The 20422-nt window shown below is 43.2% G+C and overlaps 1 long non-coding RNA gene across 1 annotated transcript in view; it reads left to right on the top strand.

Moving 5' to 3' along the window:
* The first annotated feature begins 618 nt into the window (after positions 1 to 618).
* LOC139760040 (uncharacterized) overlaps positions 619 to 20422 on the top strand; it is a 70974-nt gene continuing 51170 nt past the window's right edge. Inside the window, exons 1-2 of the long non-coding RNA XR_011715214.1 lie at positions 619 to 691; positions 3397 to 3453. This is a non-coding gene — a long non-coding RNA (uncharacterized lncRNA). The remainder of the gene's footprint in view (positions 692 to 3396; positions 3454 to 20422) is intronic.

Raw genomic sequence — 20422 nt, 5'->3', positions numbered from 1 at the left:
CCAGCTATTGTATCCGTTCGGAGAGCTGATTCACGGTTTAGTAGGCTTATATTGGTACATTACGTATTTATTAAATATATCACAGACTTACGGAGCCAAAGCTGAGGAAAGTATTCGGTAGATTCTGTAGTTTACTTATCTGTAACACCTCGCGAGGATTTTGAAATGTTATTGGAATCTGACTGGGCATTAGATCCGCTCCATTTTCATATATATTTTTAAATACTTGTATAATTCTTTTTAAAGTGGTATTTCTTAGATTAGGAAACACTATCGTATTATTCTAGATGATGTTTTTGTAATATTACACGTTTTAAAGAAACAACAGCAATATTCGGTAGATTCTGTAGTTTGATGATTTGTAAGAAGAACTTTCGAGAATTTTGAAATAGTATTGGAATCTGACTGGGAATGAGATCCGCCCCTTTTTCATATATATTTTCAAATACTTGTATGAATTTTTTTTAAAGTGGTATTTACTAAATTAGAAAACACTATAGTATTATTCTAGACGATGTTTTTGTAATATTACATGTTTAAAGAAACAACGGCAATATTTTTAAAAGTGTTATAAGTGAAGTTTACTTGAGGAGTTACAGACGAGCGGGAATAGATGACACGGAAGGAGGTAGAAGGTACTTGAAATTTATCGCCCTGCAATAGAGTTGATCATCGATTCGAATTGGTAAATGTAGGTTTCCTTTATGTTTTTTGTTATTAGTGATGTGGTAGATATGAGGTAGATGTGGTAATGTGCCGTAGATCTCATTTAGATATAGTAATATGCGTGGTGGTAGAGTGGAGTAATGTAAACACGAATGAGCGGTTTACCTTTTTAATCATTACGTTTGCATAACGACTCCAGTAATTCTCACGGATAATTATCTCAATGTGTAAATTACTGTATAGTATATGTTTTGTGTTATTGAATATATAGTGAGTGTGGGTAGCCATAGATTTAAAAGAAGGAGAAGAATATAAATGACCTTTAACTTAAATGACCTTTAACTCCGACGTCAAACATTGGTTCTCGTCAGCGTTTAGTTAGACAGTTAGACTTCGTTATATTATTTTATACCCCCGCAGATGCCTCAGGAACAACCCCTTTGGTGTATATAAGTGTACGGATCTTCACTTGGTTGATGTGCTACAGTTATTTATGTCATTTGAGTCATGTTAGGAATATGGTTTGATAATTAGAATCATTGAATCATTTATAATGATCGTGTGTATTGTTTTATATTACTTAGAGCGTCGTTCTGATTATGACGATCGAATGTTTTTTTTTTTATATAATGCTGTGTATTTATTTTGTATTAGGATCTATAGGTGTAATTACACCTGCAATTAAGGAGGAGAGATGTATGTTATTATTGGATATGTTCTCTCGGGGGATTCCTGTAGCCTCGGTACTGCGCTACGATCAGTAGCAGGGAAAGGATGACCAATTTGCAGGCAGAGTCCGGTAATGCCCACGTTACGATCACTCTGCCAAACAAGGTATTTTTCATTGTGTTAGAGATATTGTTTTACTCACATCATACACTTTGCATTGTCCATATAGAATTCTCTGAAAGAAAAAGAGAGGTTCAACTATTTTTTCTCGCGTTATAGATATTAATATATATAAATCATACACTAAGGACTTATCTGCTGATCCTCTAGTCTCCAGGGGTTAAGGCATTTAATCTTGTGGATCATGGAGACTGAGGTGTATATTGTATAGTTCAATTTTCACAGTTTATCCTTCCATTGTCCCCATTCAATCGTTTATTACATTCTGTTGTCTGTTCTATTCCACAATACATACAGGTTCTACCACTTTCAGTTTATCTTGTGACCGCTTGACCACATCACCTTTAATACACAGTTGTGTATGCATACTTAGCAAGATCTGGATTGAGTCATGGATACATAAAAAGATCTTTCAATCTTTGAAATTACATATCATCCTGCAAGACTCTGCGTAATATAGACAATGATGGGATACATAGATTGCACACATACTCCATATATTTCTCATTGCCAAATGGGATGGTAACTTGTCCTATAATATTTAGACAGTGTGTGTGTGTGTGGAATGTCTGAGGTAGGATGGGTAATATTAGGCTTTTTAGAATTGAATTTTGGACTCGATCATTTAATTGAGTGACTGTTAATACTGGTCCACAGAATTTTAACTTTGTTCTCTCCCACGAGCTAATATAGGTGGACCTTATAGTACGTTTTACGATGAATTCTAATGTTTTTAGAATCTTTCTGTCAAGCATCGTTTATAAATGACAGAGCAATTGGATTCTAGATTAAATGTATATTACTCATTCATGAATAAGGCTGGTATTATATTAAAAAAAAACTTTCCTCTAAGATGTAGAAATGTACGATTTTCACTATATTTTTCTTGTCCCGATTGTCCTCTCACAGAACTTAATGTCACCAAGTTGCATTCCGAGTAAAAGCGACACAACCTTTAGGTCACCATTCCACTTAAAATCCCCAGACTTAATTTGTGTTCCAAAAGAAGTTTCATGTTATCATACGATTCCTTCATGTTAGCTGCGTGAGCGAGAGGAACAGAGGGGGAACTTATTTCCGTTGTGGGGTAGAACCGCTTTCAAGCTTACTTTTGATGAGGCAATGAACAAATGCAACTCATCTGTATTACATAACAGAACGAACATCATAGCAAAACACCAGACCATCTTCAAGGGAGAAGAATTCTTTTTGAAAACGATCACGGTGAAAACAAACATTGGTTTAAGTCTGGAGAAGATTTCAGCCCTTCGACCTGGAACCCAAAATTTCGTCAAAGATTTTCATAACGTTTCTCGTGGTATTTCAGACCCTAGTGCAAACCGTACAGTAAATGTAAGGTTTGCTTCGAAGACATGAAGAACATACAGTGTTTCCAGCATTTGCTTTTTGGGAAAAAAATTAAAGCGAGGCAATATATATTGGCTTCAGGAAGTGAAGATTATGTACAAGGTGTCGATGAATTATCCTTGATAATTCATTTCCTTTTACAGCGAATTTGTAAATTCAGTTTTACAGACAGGTTGTAGTCTTATCGTACAATGGATCAGGTTTTTTTTTTTGTAAGGCGAGAAATGTATCGGAAGAAATATGTAGAGGCGCCAGTGATAAAAATGTTTAGAATACTCAATATGTTGTCTTTTGAATGTTTCTGGTCTTGATATGTCACATGTAAGGTTCGTGTACATAAAGAAGAGGTATTAAAAAATAAGGAAAAAGAAGCATCAAGGACATGATATATCGTTAGCTGACACTTTGGGAGATGATCCGAATCGAACAGAATCGTAATGATGGTAAATATCACTAGAATAAAGTTTTTTATATTCGTTTTTTTTTTTTACTAACGTTTGTCTTGCTTTCCAGATCGAGGGAGGGGCTTTGCACGTCGTGGATTGCTATGTACTCCTTCCCTGACGCCAGGTAAGTAGTAGTTTCATATAATTTTTCAGTTGTCTTGCCGTACAAAGGTCTTTCATGCTACACTGTCCTGGTAATTTTACTCATATTCCCCCTCTTTCCTACATGAACTTCTTTTTATGAGGGCATCTACTTGTATGCTGCTTTTAACTCGTTTAATGAGTGCATCTTCTTGCTTGCTTGGAACTCGTTTTTAAGTGCATCTTACTGCATGCTTGAAGTTCTTTTTTTAACGTTGGGTATCTCTCGAAGTCCCTTTTTCCCCCCTAGTTAATTTCATCCTGCCTACTGGCCCATCACCTGGTGGTATTCAGCTATGAAACTTCTGCGAGTTATGTGGTTACCTGTATCCTCGTCTTGTGCCACACAACCGTGTCATCTGAACTCTTTCACTGGTTTGAATTCTGGGTTTAAACTGCGGTTGATTCCGTGACTGGTTCACATCATTTCCCGTCTCGTCTTGTTACACACCTTCGGCCAACCAGAGGATCTCCATCTCTGCTGTATGAGGTTGACCTTTCATCTTGAGTGGAGGAGAACCTCTCGATTTGGAAAGGAATTCACACAGCAACAGACTTCTGGGGCTCCCTTTGGAGGCTGTGTGTGTGACGGTGGAAGAGATATGACAGTCACAGGTCTTTGCGGTAGAAGTACGTACCTATTTAGAATAGTAAAATGTCATAAACTTTAGATGTATAACCACCTGTAGGCGGAGTCCCGGTAACGCCTACGTCAGGTATGGAGGCTATGGGTCCTTCGTGCGAGATGACCCCCAGCAGCCACTACAGCAGGTTACTAGTGGGATGGGACGGGACACGGGGATGTCCCCTCCCTACCCCAGCAGAGTGTCGACGCCACGCCTGACGAGGGCCACGCCGGGCCGGGCTGGGCGCTACTGCAGGAGGGTGTTATAAGAATTTCGATACTCGGGGTCGGGCGGATGACGATATGTGTGTGGGTGGGACACAAGCATCGTCTTCGGGAACTGTTATGGGCGACAAGTCCAGCGTGTCCCATGGACCAGAGGTGGTCAGGGTATATGAGACTGGTACGGCTTTACGGTTAGGACACGAATTCAAGGATCGTGGTCGGGGTTTACGCCAGAGGGAGGGCGGCCTCTACAGAAAGAGAGGGAGGGGTAGAGAGAGAGAGAGAGACAGACACGAAGGGCATCACCAGCCTCTACAGAATATAAAGGTGTTGGTGCAGCACGCGAGGTGGCGCTTGTCGTCCAAGCATCAATGGGCGGGGACCGGTTATCGGGGTATTGATGGAAACCAGCCCTCCCGTCCACCTTTGTTTCTCGGCCTGACTCATCAATCGAGCCGAGCGTCAATGAATGATCCTCAGGTGGGAAGAGCAAATAGGACCACAGTAGATAATAATTGAGTATGGGAGTTTGGCCCTTACCTGGTCTCCTTTTGTGCAGGGTTAAGGGGCGTTGTATGGGGACATCATCGCTCCGCTCTCAATAGCCCTCTTATGCAGTCAACTGCCCCTGTGGGATGCTCCGAGGGACTGTCACTTCTCCTGCCGTCCTGCCAAGGGTGCTACCTACTCCAGCTACGGGCGCTGAGAACGACCGTCGCCTCCCCCGTTTTCTTTTTAAGTTCTGAGGTTTTTCACTGTTGCTTAGTCTCGTTCGTCTTGGTTGTGATTTATGTTGGCTGTGCTGTTTGCTGTGTATGGTAGCCATGCTGTTTGCTGCATATGCTGACCGTGGTGTCTTCCGTATATGCTGAGCGTCTTGTTTGCTGCGTATGCTTACCATTCTGTTGTTGTGTTTGGTGATGATGTTTTTGCTGTGTGTTTGCTTGCCATGCTGTTGGCTGTGTATGCAAACTATGTTTTTTGATGTGTATGTTGGTCAGTTTATTGAGGTGTATGCTGACTTTGCCGTTCGTTGCGTATACTGTTCATGCTGTTGCTGTGTATGCTGACCATGATGTATGCTGACCATGCCAATGCTGTATATGCTGACCATGTTGCTGTGTGTATGCTGACCATGTTGCTGTGTATATGCTGACCACGTTGCTGTGTGTATGCTGACCATACTGTTGGTGTATGTATGCTGACTATATTACTGTGTGTATGCTAACTGCACCGTCGCTGTGTGTATGCTGACCATCCTGTTTCTGTATGTGCTGACCATCCTGTATATACTCTCTCTCTCTCTCTCTCTCTCTCTCTCTCTCTCTCTCTCTCTCTCTCTCTCTCTCTCTCTCTCTCTCTCTTCCTGCCATTACATTGCTTTAGTCTGTGAGTGAATTACTCTTAAGACCTACCCTGGAGCTCGCATTTCGGGTCACGTTGCGTCTGGTCGGGTCGGGTCAGGTCGGGTCGGGTCGGGTCGGGTCCTGGCCGCCAGAGTGGCTGAGTTAGAATCAGGATTTTTATGACCGTAGAGACATGCATGTCCCGATCATCGCTGCTGCATTAGAGAAAATAATTTCAGGGGACACTTTGAGATTCTGTTCCCGTCACGTACCCTGTAGGGTCTCGAATGTACTTGAAGATTAATGCACTGAGATGGTGAAGGAGGTTGTGATATGTGTTGCAGTGATGTTCTTGTCGTATATTCAAAAAGTTATCTTTGTTGTAGTTGTTTGTATAGTTCTTTCTGTTGTTAGTTGTGAACAGTGTTTGTCATTGCTGCCGCTGCTGTTGTTCATGTCTGTTTTTTTTTTTTTATTTGCTGTGGCTGCAGTGGTTTCCAGGTGCCTCTGTTGGCAGTGCTGTTGCTTCTACTGTTGCTACTGCCGTTACTGTTGTTGCTACTGTTGGTACATCGGTTCACTTCTTGTTCATGGCAGTTCTTCATGTGTCATCTCCCTGTTTTATAGGCTCACTGTTCATGGTATCTGTTCATCAGTATCTGTTGTCCATGACGAAGTCCTCATCATTCGGCTACTGTTGCCATGAGTTCTCTCTACCGTTGGAGCTATCTCTTTCCCATAACAGTCTGCACAGCTTATGGCTACTGTTAACTGCAAGGGGAAAAATATTTCTCTTCTGTCACCCATATCGAGTATGTTTTTAATGAGATTGATGTTAAATTATCTGAATATAAAGTCAGAATACATAAACTCGATGATATTTGAAAAAAAAAGGGGATGATTGAATCACTTCACAAATTAGTGATTCGGTTACAAATACGATTAATTAAGATTCATAGATTACGTATGAATTTAGTCGATGGAATATGTTTAAATTTTTTTGCGGTTAATTGCCCATTATCATATGGTAATTAATACAAATAATCACTCATTAACTGTAATGTGTATTAGTGATGACTTGTTCATTAGTTGACTGTGCTAGTAACTGTTATTTTCTCGTCCACACTTTGATACGGGCTGTTTCCAGTTTTCATGTGGTCATAGTACCCGCGGACTGACTGTCTCGACACAGTGACTGTCAGTATCCTTCTGTAAGTGGGCAGTTCATCCCAGTCGAGTCCAGTTGGCCCACTCATTTCCCCTCCTTCCTCCCTCCTTCTCCTGTCCTCCATGTTGATTTTAACCAGCTGTTCCCACTGACTGTCAGTTCCCCATTAACTGTCTTCAGTTACTAGCTGTTCCCACCGACTCCCCTCATTTATTAACTGACGCCACTGACTGTCTCTCCCCATTGGCTGTCCCCGTTTTCTAACTGTCCCCACTGAGTGTTCCCAGTGGTTGGCTGTTCCCAGTGACTCTCTCCGTTTATCAACAGTCCCCATTGACTGTCTGTCCCCAGTGACTCTCCCCATCTACTGAATATCTCGATTGACTTCCTTTAGTGGTTCCTTATCCTCACTGAGTGTCCCCACTCTTTGTCCCTGTTGACTCTCCCCATCTACTAACTGTCCCCATTGACTGTGACTGTGCCATGTTTCATGCTGCTTCTCCTTGAAGATCTCAACTGTTCCGGTTGACTGTGTCTTAAACTGGCTCCTCTGACTGTCTGTGGGATTGTTCTCTTCCCCTGACCGTACCCATCGACTGTTACTCTTCATTCTAACTGATTGACAGTGCTCATCCTTGACTGTTACTCTCATCCATGATTAACTATATATTGTAACAGTCACGCGCTGACTGTTCCCTGACTTTTGATGGTCACACAGTCACTTGGGTATCCCCTGAATATTGTAACAGTCACACGTGTTGTCACAGTCGCACGATGACTGCTCCTCCTCCGTCGTGACTGTCGTCACACAGTCCCACACCGACTGGTGATCACATGCTGTAGTGAACTGATGGTATTAGATTGGGCGGTGGCGTGTCGGGCAATATTCAATCATTTAGTTTTACCTTCAGCCCTGTGGGACGTATGCGAGACGTAATTAGTACTTTTATCCACTACAAAGTGCTGAAGGCCCGAGATTTATCTTTGATGGTATTAACTACTACTTTCGCCACTTGTAAATGATTTACGTAAGTAAGCTGTGAGAGGAATATTTACACTGCGTAGGTGTGCATGAAAAGGGGATGCTGCACAGAAGTCCGAGTGTGTACAGAGTGTGACGGTCCAGAGTAATGGTTAGAAGTAATGGTGTAAAGAGAACCGTACCGTTGACATTTTATGCCCCATTAAAGGACCATTCATTGTGTATTTCACTTGTGTCTTTGATATTCAAATGTGTGTGTAGAGTTGGGGGGAAAGTGGTGATGAGTGGGTTAGGTTAGATTGGATATGGGATGTGGCCACATGTTTGGGAGGTGGTGGGGAAGTACCTGGATATAGGATGGTGGGAAATGTTTGGATTTGGGGAAAGGAGGGGGGAGTTGGATATGGGATGGAGGGAAATGGTTTGGGGGGGGGGCTAGGAGGATGTGGTGGGATGGAGGTAGTTGCCTATGGGGGATAGGAGGATGGTTGGACTTGGATATGGGATAGAGCGAGATGCCTGGGTGAGGAAGATAGTTGGGTATGGGACAGAGCCAGATTTTAGAGAGGAGGGGAGCAGGTGCCTAGGATTCTCTCTGGGAGACATGAAAGGATGCTGAGGGCTGGGCACTGATATGTGCTGGAACTGAGGTGATCTGAACATGTGAAAGGTGGGAAAATAGCGAGTATACAGACGGGAGCCTGGAGAGACAAGAAGTGGAAGATGCGTTAGTGAACGTGGGAGAGAAAGAGAGAAGTTGATTATGGCGTTCGTGAACAAGTCTTTCGACTTTGCCTCTGTTATGGTGTCTGACACTAACCACCGACCGCCATACGCCGAACACCCCTAGAACTCGACGGTACGATCCCTTTTAGAAAGAAGTTACGATCCTTGAGAGCACACACGCAAGACGACGGTGCGTTTCAGGGTACGATGGTCAGGGAGACTTTGTACCTCCTCGTGTTTCAAGGGGACAGAGTGAGTGCATGAGAACATCTTAACGCAGAGAGAGAGAGAGAGAGAGAGAGAGAGAGAGAGAGAGAGAGAGAGAGAGAGAGAGAGAGAGAGAGAGAGGTTACCATACCATGTTTACCTATTAACTACTTTTAACGTTGCTGACTTTGGGTATAGATTGTACCCCGAGGTGAAGAGGCTGGGACAATTGATTATATCTGGAGCACGTAGGGGCGCCCCACTGTGCCTGGCTAAGCCCTTGGCGCATCCTTAACAGAAAACGAAGACGGCAGAGCAGACCGCCTCTCCTGCCAGACAGTAGGAACTTTGCCGTAGCTTAATACCGTTGTCCTGTGGGCCGCCCGTCGATGAGGCTTCGTGTGTATGGGTGGCGTTGAGTCGCGGATTTTGGGGTGTTGACATCCACCCCTGATAGATGTAGTGGTATGAACCGTTAATAAAACACCTCATGATCCAACTCATGAGCAGTTCTCATGATATGATTATTGTGTATACGATGACACGCACCATGGCAGGAAGGAGATGAAGATTAAAGTACTTCTTTACATTTTGTTTAACAGGTTTTTCTTGTGAGAGTGTGTGTGTGTGTGTGTGTGTGTGTGTGTGTGTGTGTGTGTGTGTGTGTTTGTGTTTGTAAGGTGCTGTATGTTTTCTGCAAGTCCTCAGTTTTATCTTTTATTATTTTGGGCGTTTAATCAAGTTTTTATTTCATTCCTCGTTAGTAACATCATGAATGATTGATACGGTTCAGTGTTCCTTACGTCCAATTTTGATTAATTTCATTTCTTTCATTTTCTTCATCAGTATACATTAATATATGTCATCAGGAGTTGAATTGCTTAGTTGATGTCCAGACTACCGTCTCCCTACCTTTAAAACGTTCTATATTAGTTTTTTTTTTTCTTTTTTTTTGCATCTTTATCTCAACATTTCCCTGTTCCACCTCCACTCTTCTCTTCCACTTTCATTAACCAGAAAAAATCTTTTTCCCCCAAGAGCCTCCGAGGTGGTACATCACTGACCGTCCCCACGTCACATATGGGTGAGGAACGTTATAGAAATACAGTCAACCTTTTCTATTTTTTTTTCCTCCTCCTCCTCCTCCCAAACTCCACCAGATTCCCCTGCCCAGGGAAGACCACACATACACGTAAATATGCCACAACTTTTAAGGCTTCAGACTTGGCCACTAATTGAGTATCGGAACAACCAATTTTCAGGGCTGTCGGAAGTCCTCCCTTTTTTTTTTATTATTATTATTATCATCATTATTTCGCTTTCATTAAATGTTCAATATTCAATTTTCTCGCTACTCAATCGACGTGCGTTAAACCGATATGGTGACTGGACCGCGAGGGTGCTGAATTAGGCGGTGGAAGTAAAAAGAGAAAAAGGATATATAAAAGTGAAAGGGGGTGATTTTGAACCACCCCAAAGAAAAGTCGGCTCGGTGTGTCTGACTTTTTTGAACGCTTGATCAAATTATTGGACAATGGTTCTCAGTCACCCGGAATGGTTGAGTTGGGTGGGGGGGGAGTAGATGGGAAGACTTCGAGGCGAGGGTGGAATGGGAGGTTAGAGAGATGCCTAGGGACAGAGGGAACCTGTGAGGGGAGATGGGAGGAGGAGGAAGAGGAGGAGGGGAATCGAATGGTTTTGTGGAACAGATAGTTGTGTTGACGGAAGAGGAGGGGAAAGATGAAAAAAGATGATGTTGAAGATGATGATGACGATGAAAAAGAAGATGGGGAGTAATACGTAGGGTGCCAGATAAAGAAAAGGGGGGGACGGTTGTCTTTTGTATTACATCACATGACATGTCCGTTACCCGTTCCTTCCCCCCTTTGCCCTTGTTGTTCATCATATAACACTGTTGTCACCAATTAGCCATCACCCAGTAGAGTACACAGTGCCTCATCAACTCCTAGACAATGCCCTTTTTGAAAGCCTTGTAAGCATCACCAACGCCCACGATCACTGTCTCCTTCTTGTGGTACTCTCTGGCTAAGATAAGATAGATAAGATGTCTTTATTGTCAAATTGTATACACGATACAAAATGCTCGCAGTCCGCTCTTATGTATACCCACTGGTTTTGTGAATGCCACCATATCTCCAACACTAACCTCTCATCACTGGAATCTCCAGCGATTGACACACACACACCACCAACACCACCACCACTACGTGCAACCATTCCCACCTCCCCCCCCCGTACCCAGCACCGCTACCGCCATCACTACGACCATCACCACCACAACCACCACCATCACCACCACCATCACCATCACCATCACCATCACCACCCTCACCATCCTTGCACCTGGCACTAATGACCCGGCCTTTGATGTAGTGGTCACCTGCCGTCTCCCGGGTGCACGGGCCTTCATCATTGTCCTCCGCCGGACTCTCCTCCTCAACTCTCTCTTCCGCTGCACCAACTGCACATTGTTGTCAACTTGGCCACCTCTCCATTTCGACTCCAGGAAATGACGATTCCCCCCCGCCCCCCCCCGACCCTCCCAATGAAATTCCGCTCCACATTTTCTCTCTCCCCGTCATTCACGCTGTTTATTCATACTGATATGTATTAAGCGTCTAATTTTGAACGTTACTGCCGTAGTGAAATTACAGATGGATTGTTTTGTCTCTCTCTAGTCTTTGATGTGGCCCCTCCGTCAGAAGGCTGGGCTGCGCCTTGTTTACGTTCAACCTCAACTTCTAACCCACGCCGATAGTCTTTGAACCTTCGCAGTGAAGATCTGCCTTGGATTATGTCCCACACACACACACACACACACACACACACACACACACACACACACACAAACACAAGGGCCCCCACGATTGTAGAACTCCCTCCTCATACAGTACAAATAGGTCATTTCATGTAGGTATGTTACACACGGAGGGCATCTGTGGTTTAGTGTCATCGTTGTGACCCACGAACCATACGGGGACCCGCGTTCAAATCCAGGACGGGTCAGCCGGCTCACAGGTAATCCAGCCGTTTGACCTTCCATTTGGGGCTGGTCGATAAACGGGTACCTGGCTGTCTATATATGCAATTCAGGATCTGTTTTTATGGTGGCCTCCGTATCCCAGCCGGTACCGCAGTTCAAGTATTGGGGTGATGTAAGTTTTCTGGACAAGGTGAGGGCTGCAGTGTGGAAGTGGCATGAAGGACCATGTGATGTGATGAGCCGATGTTTGTGTTGCTGAACAGGTGGATGGTGTCACCTACCATCAAGTAGAGAGAGAGAGGTAGAGTCATAGCATCCACAGGCAGAGAGAGAGAGAGAGAGAGAGAGAGAGAGAGAGAGAGAGAGAGAGAGAGAGAGGGAGAGGTGGATCATGGAATCCACATGTAGAGAGTGGTGGATATTGGCATCCACTGGTGAAGCTAGGTGGTTTATGTGAAGACTGTGTCTTTTACCTAAAGTATATATATATATATATATATATATATATATATATATATATATATATATATATATATATATATATGTGTATATATATATATATATATATATATATATATATATATATATATATATATATATATATATATATATATATATATATATATATATATGTCGACTGAACATCAAACTCGGGTGTTGCGAGTTGATGTGCTGAGAAATGCTCCAGTTTTTGACGTTTGCACGAGAATATTTGCTTTCTTATGTACAGCCAGGTCTTATAAGCCACATCAGAGACAAACGCTCTTCATCATGCAAGTCTTTGCTTTGATTCGAGGATTTTTTTTTTGGCCTCGAAGATTTTTTCTCATTACGATGAGGCTTTACGATGATCGTTGTTCAAGGAAGATTTCTCTCTCCCGCAAGGAGAGGTTTTGGAAGAATTTTCATTATACAGAAACGTATCTCGCACGTCCCTAAAGGAACATCATGTTTCTGTCTGTTGGTGAAGAGGTAGTTTCTCCCGAGTATCAAGCAAGGGTTTGAGAACGTAAGTTACTTCAGGGTCGTCCCACTCTTTCTCTCTCTCTCTCTCTCTCTCTCTCTCTCTCTCTCTCTCTCTCTCTCTCTCTCTCTCTCTCTCTCTCTCTCTCCTTCCTGTGTCGTACAGAATATTATGGTGCGTCGCGGACGAGCAGGCAAGGAAGCAGACGCGCGACGGCTGCCACGACTTGCCTCTGCTGTACAATATAGAATATAGTCATTTCTTGGCCCATTGAGTGGCCTCACAAGGAGGAGAGGGGAGTCATCAATCAGGTAGCCCCTCAAGACGCGCCCGGCGGAACCAATATTCACGTTCAATACGGGTCTCAGACGCGACAAAAAGTTCGTTCCTCGGTGTCGCTCCGCAGCGAAATTATAGCCGGATCTGAAATGCCTCCTTCTCCCTCCTCCCCATTTTCTTTGCCGTAGAGTAAGTGCAGGAGTCTTAGTTTAAGAAGAGGTTTAGTGAGGGGTAAGACAAGTGCCTGAGGAAAGGGGCTTGAGGCTTGTAGGAAACAGCAGGTAGAACGTTTAGGTGTTGAAGTGTTGAAGGATGTCTTCAAGGAGTCCGCTAGGATGGGGAAAAACAAAATATCCCACACCAGTAGGTAATTACACACACACACACACACACACACACACACACACACACACACACACACCAGTCCGTTGTATCAACCTCTTTCTCTTAGAGAAATTAAAGAAATGTGTTGGTATAGGTAAGACAGTGAAACGTTTATGGGTATGAGTATGCAAGTCTCATGCCATGCTAGTTGTTGAACATTTGCTACACTAAAGGTTGATGATGAACGAATCCTGAATGTAAGTGAAGGCTTTGGAGACACCTCGAGCATTCATTCATTTCTTTCGGAGCTCAGGGTCTCAAGCCTCTTGCGCGCATGACCCATGCAGCGGCTCGCTGGGTGATGCAGTTCGTTTGTATCTGGTAATTCTAAGCCGGAAACCCCCTGACAAACACTCAAGATTGAACGTCAAATCTACCTCGTGGAGATGGCTGAATGTCTTCAGTGACTGGAAGCTTATAGCGAAGGCGGATGATGTGTCATTCAGATAAGCCCAAGGGAAACGTATTACTGTACTTACGAATATCGCTCCTGTGTATCCGATGGAAACGTATATGTACATCTGATGAGAGTGGATGGCGTTGCAAGGGATAGAGCCAATTGGAGCAATGTGGTTTACGGAGGTCGACGTGCTGTCAGTGGGCTGAACCAGGGTATGTGAAGCGGTCGAAGGAAAAAACCGCGAAAAGGTCTGGTAGCCTTATTGTTGATAGGGGACTGGTCATCGATGCATTACACATGACACCTAGATAATGGATGTGGACGAAAGAGGCCATTTCGTCATCTGTTCCCGGCGCCACCTCGCTGACGTGGAAAACAAGGAAGAAGTATTAAAGCATATACATGTATATAATCATGAGAACATTGAGTTAGGAACGAGATTTTGAAAAGCTCCTGAGTGTGCCGATACAGAAGTAGATAAGAAAAGCATGTTATGGATGAAGGATATTAGTGCTTGGATGGTATCAAACTTAGTTACGAAGTAGGTACGGTATCAAACTTAGTTACGAAGTAGGTACGGTATCAAACTTAGTTACGAAGTTGGAATGAAAGAATCGATGAACAGAATAGGTATACGAACAAGAGAAGGCGAAGCTCAAATGATCCAACACTGAGCCGAAAGATGGACCATGTTCTTGGGAGTGATGCGGAGCGTATACGAGTAGAGCGAGTGGGTGGACAACCTCCTACGTATATTGACGCATGGAGTATCGGGAGGGGGAAGGGCTGTAAGTAAACCAAGGTGAATATGAAGAGGTGAAACACTTAGCTTATTGGTACTGATGCGCATCAGTTGAGAAGCAGAGAGCAGCGCTCACGCCTCTTCATCTTTCCATTTTCTGAAGACGGACGTTCTTCTTGGGGTGTCTTTGTCTCTCTGTCTGTCTCCCTGTCTCTCTCTCTCTGTGCATCGACTGATCTCCTTTTGTCGGTCCGGACCTCGTGGAGTCGTCCCGATCGAAAATCTTTAGCGGCCCGTTAGAGGAAGCTGTGTGTTTATCGGGGGAGGGAGGGGCATCGGCCAAGGCTGGCCAGTCAATACCTGTCGCACATTTTGACACTTTCAATATCAGTTTCCCTCAGGGCGTTGTTACCGGTGTGCTCCTCCCCTCCCTCCTCTCTCTCTCTCTCTCTCTCTCTCTCTCTCTCTCTCTCTCTCTCTCTCTCTCTCTCTCTCTCTCTCTCTCTCCGACCACTAGCTCACCCGGGGCACAAGGAGAGAGATACTCAACAAGTAATCTCTCTCTCTCTCTCTCTCTCTCTCTCTCTCTCTCTCTCTCTCTCTCTCTCTCTCTCTCTTTCTCTTCATGGGAATGTAGCCAGCGTTCAGCCATGGTTATCTGAGGGGGGGGGGGTCACTGTGTATCAGCTGTGTCTGGGAGTGTGAATGCGATTCCCGAAGCTAATTTTCTCGTTTCTTTTTAAAGTTATATGATAGAGGTTGAGACTGGCACAAAATATAGCCACTGGTGAAGTGGTTCTTTGCCCCAAGACATTATTATTATTAATATTATTATTATTATTATTATTATCATTATTATTATCATTATTATTGTTATTATTATTATTATTATTATTATTATTCGCTACCTCGCTATCGCGGGAAACGGCGAATAGTATGAAAAAAAAAAAAAAAAATTATTATTATTATTATTATTATTATTATAATCATTATATTATTATTATTATTATTATCATTATCATTATTATTATTATTATTATTATTATTATTATTATTATTATTATTATTATTATTATTATCATTAATGATATAATCGTAAATGAAGACTAATATCAGGTTTTCTTCGCTAGAAAGAACAAAGAAATCCTGTATCATGCCTGAATTGCGAAACAGAAAAATTTTGCTCATTGAAAAACCAGGAGCCAGTGTGTTTGGACGAACCATTTTTATCATAAGATTATGATAGAGACGTTTTCTCTTCGTGCAGTGCAGCAGGTCAGGCAATTTCCCGTTTTCTGATGAGAGTTACGAGAAGACAGACCATAGTAAATGTCATTGCTTTAAGCTGGTCGTCCGCTTTCGCTTCCCTATTCCCTGTTGATGAAAAAAATGATTTCAGTATCCAATCAACAATAATGGAAGTTAACCTCCTATGATTTTCTGTTTTTATATTAGTAAATCGTAGCGTATCACCGGAGGTGCATGCGCCAAAGAAAACGGAATGCCACTTCATCAGTTATGTCCCCCATGTTCTCGTTTTTTTCTTTTTTTTTTTCAAGGTTAGGTTTCCACGAGAATATCATTTCCTTATGGGAATTATCCATCCGTCACACACACACACACACACACACACACACACGTATATCCTTGGCTGTGGTGATAATCTGTCTGGGATTATCGCCTTCATTCACTCCTGTCATAATTACCATCGTCACTATCGTTACTACAGACGACGAGAGCGTAGAGGACGGCGGTGGTTTCCATGCCCAAGAGAGAGAGAGAGAGAGAGAGAGAGAGAGAGAGAGAGAGAGAGAGGCACGCACACGCACACCCAGGTTAGGTTAGGTGTGAACTGGAATACACACATCCAGGCTCTTGTCTTATTACCGCGTGCCAGGGTAGGTCGCTCAGGTCACGGAAGTCGAGACATCTTGAGACCTCTTCCTCCAGGTGTTTGTGGGTAAGGGTGAGGACCATGACGCACTTTTGACTCCACTGATGAACCTTCAGTTCTACGACCGTATGACCCCCCCTTGCTGAACGTGATGGCGGTGTAGTAGGTGTAAATTTGATGCCAGTCTGGCATTTGTATGTGTGTCACGTATCCAGAGGTGTATTCTAAGTCGTGTTTATACGTAAGGGAAGAATGGTTGCGTACTACGTCCTGATGAATACTAACTATATGTTTTTTTTTCTGAGTGTGTGTGTGTGTGTGTGTGTGTGTGTGTGTGTGTGTGTGTACGGAAACGGAAGATATCTTCTCAACTTGGAATGATTAAATGGTAGGATTTCATTTCCTGGTAATGACTGTACTTAAAAGTTATGGAGGTAATGAGGTGGACAATTAATTAAGAATGTCGTAGCGCCTGTAATTAAAATGTTTTTACCCGATTTGGCTTCTTATTACTTGTACGAAGGAAATTACATGGGAGAGACAGTTAAGATCAAAAACGTACTTGATACTTTGATATATATATATATATATATATATATATATATATATATATATATATATATATATATATATATATATATATATATATATATATTTGTATATGTGTGTGTGTATGTGTGTGTGTATGTGTGTGTGTGTATGTGTGTGTGTGTGTGTGTGTGTGTGTGTGTTTCTGTGTGTGTTCTGAGTTACAGGGGAAGGTTAGCAGCCATAAGGGAGAGCTGATTCAAAGGGAGAGGTTAACAGGCAATTAAGTAGTTCACACTGGTCTGGAGCAGAAAGGAAAGACACATCATGAGTTCAGCTTAGAAGTACTCATGATCATCATACCTCAGGGGGTCGTGCTCGTCATGACCATCATACCTCAGAGAGAGAGAGAGAGAGAGAGAGAGAGAGAGAGAATGATGACAAGGGTGAGCTGTCGTGGAGATGGAACAGGCAAGCAGGCAGACAGGGAGGGAGAGGTGAGAGAGAGAGAGAGAGAGAGAGAGAGAGAGAGAGCTGCATTTTACAGGCACCTGGTCAATTATGCAGGCAGCACCCGACCGACTACCCCTCCTCCCTCAAGCCCCACGGTTAAAACCCTACTCGATAACCCACACTTGTAGGTGCAGACAGACAGACAGACGGACGGACGCACGGACGGACGGACGGACGGATTGCCGTGGGCTGCGGTTGGCTGGTGGTAGGAGCACGGTAGTCCCTTTTGTTGTTGTTGTTGTTGTTGTTGTTGTTGCTGGTTTTTGGGTTTTTATATTCGCTGTCGTACGAAAAGTTGACGGTATATATTTTTGTATGTGTGTGTGTGTGTGTGTAGGCGTGTGTGTGTGTGTGTGTGTGTGTGTGTGTTCTAGTGGACAGATCGAAAAGGTTACCCGACAAGGTTGTGTGTGTGGCATCTTTTTTTTTTTCTGTCTCTCTCAGAATTATAGTTTACCAAGAGAACGGAAGAATGGATGTGCGAGGTTAGAGAAAGATGGATTGGCAACTGCCTCGCGCTGAAAGAGAATAACGGGGAGGGAGGGAATATGATTGGAGGGGAGAGAGAGAGAGAGAGAGAGAGAGAGAGAGAGAGAGAGAGAGAGAGAGAGAGAGAGAGAGAGAGAGAGAGAGGTAACGGACATTCGAGATTTTCGCTGAAGAGACAGGGTTACAGCAGAGTGATCGCTGCATATCTGTCGCGGTGGATTATACCGTTTCTTTCCTCTGTTTCATCTGGAACTGTTCTCAACCCTACGTCAAGTTTTCTTTTAAATGTTTTTTTTTTTCTTCTGTAGTCGCCCTGGGTTGTGCACTGATGAATTGTCTTGCCACCACTTCATCTTAAACTCTTGCGTATCATTTTTGGTTAATATTTTGGTAAGTTCCCTGGTATCTCTCCAGATTTCGTGATTCTAATGCTTCTTGATTCGAGAGAGAGAGAGAGAGAGAGAGAGAGAGAGAGAGAGAGAGAGAGATTAATCTCGCATGGATGAACGAATAGAATGGAAAGCAAGACAAGAGGAAATATATATACAAAAAGATACACAATGAGCAAAGAAAGTGTGGGTAGGGAGCGGGAATCCATATATATATATATATATATATATATATATATATATATATATATATATATATATATATATATATATATATATATATGAAGAGAGGGAGAGAGAGAGGGTGGATGGTGAAGGAGGAAAGGGTGAACAGATGAAAGGGAGAAGGGGCTTGAGGGTTGACTATAGGAGACGGGTGGAAGAGACGAAGGGACAAGAGGAATCAGAATCCTGGTTGCCTTTATGTTATAAGAACGGGAGATAGAGCACCAGCCATCGTGTGAGACGGAAGATGGGCCAACAGATCGAAGGGGCGGGAAATAGAAAAGAAGGCTTGGCATGTGTGCAGCAGAAGCCCCTGCGTGTGACATCAACTTGCCAGTGAGGGCAATAGAAATGAAGGCTTAAGGGATGTAGCAAAAAGCAACTCGATGCCAGGGAGATGGAAATGAGCGATGAGGGAAATAGAAGTGAGGTCTGAAAGTGTGCAACAGAAGGAGGGCATAAGCCAGAGACAGAAACGTTAACAGATCGATGAGACAAATAAAACTGAAGTCTTAAAATGTGCAGCAGCAGAAAAGGATTCGGAGGTGAAATAGGACCGCTGACTTATTAATGTGAGTAATAGAAATGAGGTTCTTAAAATGCGTGGCAGCAGAAAAGGTCTCGAAGCCAGGATGCTGGAGACGAGGAAAGAAAACGAGTCGAGAGAAAACGTGGGAAGCTCCCGGGCAAAATAATACAGCTTACGGATATAAAAAACGCGACGCGGTAAGACTAACCATTATCTATGTATGTTTAAGAGCCGCGTGCCGAGGGAACCTGAGTCTTACGACCGAAGAGGATAGGGAAGAGATCCGCTTAATCTCTCCCTTCATTCTCTTCCCCACCACTCGAAAATGTAAATGGGTAAAACCTTGCCTAATTGATCTAGTTAGGTAATACCTTTCGCTGAGGTGGAAATTCAAAAGTCTGCCCAACCAGCCCCCCATGGTCCTCCCCCCCTCATTATCGCTGCATTGTGTTGCCCACGAGAAAGAAAATGGAAGACGAGGGTTGAAAAAACTGCAAGAGGAGAGCCTTTCTCAGACGAAAGCTTATTTTAATGTAGTAAGATAGTGTGTGTGTGTGTGTGTGTGTGTGTGTGTGTGTGTGTGTGTGATTGTGTGTGTGTGTGTGTGTGGAGACCTTTTTGTGTCCTCATTGTAGAAGAACTGCTGGGGGAAGCACTCGCTAGATTGGAAGCTGAGAAAGGTAACAGAAACATGAGAAACTTACTTATTTAGAAGAGGAAATAGAAGTGACTCTCATTTCCAGCGGATCTCTCCATGTTGTGTGTGTGTGTGTGTGTGTGTGTGTGTGTGTGTGTGTGTGTGTGTGTGTGTGTTTCTGATGATCGAGGAAGGAAGGAAACTGATAAAGCGTACAGATATCACACCGAAGAAGGGTTCATTCGTAAATATATAGAGAGGAGACTTTCTTCAGTAAATATGGATTGGAGACATTATTTAGGAATATAGATGGGTGTCTCTATTTACATTTAAAGAACGGTGATTTTATTCACACATATATGTAGAGGGGAGAATTTTATTCATGAATATAGATGGGAGAGAGTTTTTTCATGAGATATACAAATAATGTCTCCCTCTGACACACACGTACTCATATAAGATTCCCACTCAAATTGGCGACAAGTATGAGAGAGAAGTGAATAGGGAAGGGGAAATAAAATAGGCGGGTTAAGGGAATAAAAGAGTAGGGGAAGAATAGGGATGAAAGGGGGAGGACTCGTACAATATCCTCGTAATGCCAGATCTCACTAGGACAGTGAACCGAATGACGCGTGTCTCGTATCTCTCGAACAGCACTATCGATATCTCCAGACCAGTGGTGTACACCAGTCTCTC

The sequence above is a fragment of the Panulirus ornatus genome, chromosome 35 (genome assembly GCF_036320965.1).
Source record: "Panulirus ornatus isolate Po-2019 chromosome 35, ASM3632096v1, whole genome shotgun sequence".
NCBI classification, from domain to species: domain Eukaryota; kingdom Metazoa; phylum Arthropoda; class Malacostraca; order Decapoda; family Palinuridae; genus Panulirus; species Panulirus ornatus.
This window is presented reverse-complemented; position numbering and strand designations above follow the sequence as displayed.